The sequence below is a fragment of the Triticum dicoccoides genome, chromosome 1B (genome assembly GCF_002162155.2).
Source record: "Triticum dicoccoides isolate Atlit2015 ecotype Zavitan chromosome 1B, WEW_v2.0, whole genome shotgun sequence".
Classification (NCBI taxonomy): Eukaryota; Viridiplantae; Streptophyta; class Magnoliopsida; order Poales; family Poaceae; genus Triticum; species Triticum dicoccoides.
In genome coordinates, this window is record NC_041381.1 from 690,646,523 (window position 1) to 690,650,588 (window position 4,066).

Below are 4,066 nucleotides of genomic sequence, written 5' to 3' on the forward strand. Positions count from 1 at the left end.
AGAGTTCTTGAAGCGCCTAAATACCAATCGAGATATACTACTTCCTTACCACTTCGGCTGAGTCAGTCTTTTACTACAAATTCTGTTTTTTGCTTACTAGCTAGATGTTAATTAATAAGTGTATAGGGTGTAGGGTATTTGATGAGTGTTATGCACATGCCCACTTAATTTATACATGCAAACGTGTGCACATGCAGTTTCCACTAGATCTTGTTAATCATTCGAGTTGAGGATGGAGAAGTTGAAGTTCTGGACTCGCTACTTAAACCAGTCGAGCAGTACAAAATCGTGAAGGGGATAGTCAACAGGTAATTTCAATCATCATCAAACTATATGTTGGCCTCTTTAGTTCGTCATTTCCTGATATCAACTAATTAATAACTCTTTTTTCATTTTCTTTGCCGGCGGGCAGGGCTTGGCAAAAGTTTATTAAAGAGGTTCCAGGTCCATGGAAAGAAAAGTTGTATTGGTTTCGACCCAAGGTATAATTAATTAAGTAGTACTAGCTAGCTACCATCTCTTTAATTCTAGTTTCAATACACCATTAATTATCATGCTTGATTAGTTATTATATGATTGAATTATATTCTCGTAAAGTGCATGAAGCAGTTGTCAGTGAATGATCTATGTGCATTCTATGTTTGCGAGAATATTCATATGGTGGCGTCCGAAAGGAGCAGAGATGATAGATAGCAATGGGTACATTGCGAGAGCACTATTCACAATTTTTACATCATTATCGATATCTAATATATATCTACATTACACTGCCAATAGGACAGAATAGTGGCGCTACAGTACTTCATGCACAACTCTTCTGTTCGTTGGTGATCTGACGCTCCACGGAAGCAAAGTCAGGCACCTGTGTAAAGTCAGCCAATCTGAGCGTATTATCACTAGTATGCATATTGGGAAGATGACTCTGCTGCAGCGTTAAACACTAACACTTGTCCAACAAATCAAGATTGATTCTCTGGCCTAGCTACATGGTACTCCCTCCGTTCCAAAATTCTTGTTTTAGATTTATCTAAATACGGATATATCAAGTCACGTTTTAGTATTTGGTACATCCGTATCTAGACTAATCTAAAACAAGAATTTTGGGATGAAGAGAATACGATATATTTAGATGTTAAGAACAATGCACACCATCAAAAGCAAACAATATCATTTGTCCTACAAGGACATGCATGAAGACATATACTGTATATATTTCGCTAAGCACATCTCAATTAAGCACTTGATTCATCAAGTCTGAAGTTTTGACCCCGATACTCGGTTATTCATTTGAACCTAACTAACCAACTCTGGGAGTTTGCACGACGCGGTTGGATGTGTCTACGATAAGCCTGACACGAGTCGTGCGGTGGTCCATGGTCAACGGCTTGGTTTCTAGAATGACTTGACAAAAGAGGTACGGGTTGCCTTTCCTGATGATCCTCTCGGCCTTGTGCGCCTTGAGACCAACGTCCCCTGGCCATGAGCGCCGCGTGTATATCATCAAGTTTGCTTCTGTCGATCGCCATTTTTTTCTCCTTGTGTTGTCTACTTCAACCTAGAAAGGCAAGCATAGATCAAGTACTTCGGTCATTCCTCTAAACCTCCCCGCAAACTCAGGCACGGGCGAACCCCGAAACTTGTCTGCAAGATGATATATGTTTGTTTTCGAATAATTTGGTGATAAAGTGGTCAACAAACCATGCGTACCTTTTTTAGTTTCGTTGATGATGGCACAGTGACCTCTGCAACCGGCTCCAGCCTCTCAGGTACCAGAAGATCTGATAGAGAGGAGGGGGGGGGGGTAGATTATGGCAAATATGTGGAAGAAATTAGTGCTTGTTCGCAACAAATGTTTTTACCTGCAGGAGGGTCGAGGGGCGCCCCGGCTAGTCCCAATGAAGCTCCTTCTCCGGGCTCCCCCATTATGATTTTTCACGGCCTTGGATACAACTACAAGGTGGAATCAAACGGCCGGCCCCTATCTCGAAGGACAACAAATAAACATGACATGAGTCGGCAAAAATCATCTACAGTGAGTGCAAGCGGCAGGAATCGGCTATCGATCGACGGATGGGCCGGCATGTACACTCCTACTAGCTGGCTAGCTAATTTATGATCATGGTCTCATGGAAATTAAAGAAAGGGGGTGGAGAGTCGAGACCAACCAGAGCAACAAGGCAATGAGACAAAGAGAATTGAGTAAGATCGTCGTACGTACCTGGATAATAAGCACGGCTGCGGCACACTGGAGGCGACTCACGGTTAGGGTTTTATTTAGCTAATACAGACGTTTTATCCTGGCCGGCCGGTGAGATCCGAAATTTCTGTAGTAGTTTAACAGCCCACATGTCATACGAGGGCATGTCGTCGAGGTACATCCAGAAGTGCTAGTGACTCCCTAGTTCTCCGAACTGAATGCGCAAGATCAAGTCTGTCTTCCCCATGATGTCTTTGGCCCATGTGAAATCGAAGAGCTGTTGTGCCTCCTCCCAAAAGCTGCGTGTGAACATTTCAGCAATGCATGCTCCAGATTCTCCTTCATTGCCAAACAGATTTTGCACAAGTTTGTTTCTCGTAAATGCCTATGCTTAATGGTGCTCTCGTCTGGCAGTATGCCTCGCAAGACGCGCCAGAAGAACACCCGCACCTTTGGCATTGCATTTAGCTTCCACAAGGCGTTCCACATTCGCTGGTTATCAATTGAGGGACCGGTAGCCTGCCCTTCCTCTAGATCTTGACGCTCTTTGTGAGTCACTAGAGCTCGGTACGCCGACTTGACGGAGTAGTTGCCTGAAATCTCGTGTGCCCACGCAAGAAAATCCGCACCTCCACCTGATCGAAGTGGTATATTGAGTATGGCCTCCGCATTAAAAATCGTTCATTTTGTACTAAAAAAATGTTCACGTATATGTAGAATAAGTTTACTGTTTATTAGAAAAGGTTCATTATATATTGGAAAAAAGTTCACCGTACATTAGAAAAAATCCAATTTGCATTAAAAAATATTCACTATATATTTAAAAAACTTGCATGTATTAGGAAAAAGTTCATCGTACATTGACAAAAGGATCACCATATATAATAAAAGTTAATGATGTATTAAAAGAGAAGTTTTGTACATATTAAGAAAATATTTACATTTTTTTTGAGCATCAGTACAGACACGAGCTCAAAAAAAATGTGAATATTTTCTTAATATGTAATATTTAAGAAAATGGAAAAGAGCAAAAGAACCAAAACAGAAACAAGAAGAAAAAATCTGAACAACCAACAGAAAAACGAAACTAAAGAACACGCAGAGCATCGCCCCATCTATTTGCCGCCCGCGGGGGCAAAAAGGATCCACCAGCTATCAGCAGAAACAGAAAAATTATCATGCACAGGCATAAATCCAAGATCGCTGGTACTGTTATACATATATTGCCGACGAGCTGTGCCGAGAGGCATTATAATTCGTGACCCGTCAGTGCAGCATGCTGCACGGCTCGGTGACTTTGAGCCTAAAAATCCCACTAAATGTCAGTTGTGTTCCATGCACTTTTACCACTGGCATTAAACCCACATGGGCAAGGCTTCGACATATTTTGGTCCATGGACGGCCCCCAAACCCTACACGACTAGTAATGGTAGGTTGTGGATATAACTCCATGTTTGACGGGCATGTCGAAACCCGACCCGATAAGCTGGCATGTGGTGCCTTATTATGATATGTGACCCTAGCCATTTAAGTTCTAAACATTTATTTGTGTGGTTGGGCATGTGCATGGAGTCCTTCGTTTGGCTTCTTGAAGCCATTTGTTTGAACTATTAAAGTTATTTATGTTTGATAATATTATAAGCCGTTTTTTTAATTTGTGTTTCAATATTAGGTGATATATTTCAATATGGGTGTTGACTTTCTAGTTGGGTACCACCGGGTGTGGGCCTGGCAAGGTTTTATGCACACCGATCTGGCGCACATTATATCCGGCCTAGCCTATTGTTATCCTAGTAACCAAATCTTCGTCCCCCCTCAGCGGCACCATCCCCCTCCCCCTCGGCCACCACCAACCTCTCACTCACACCT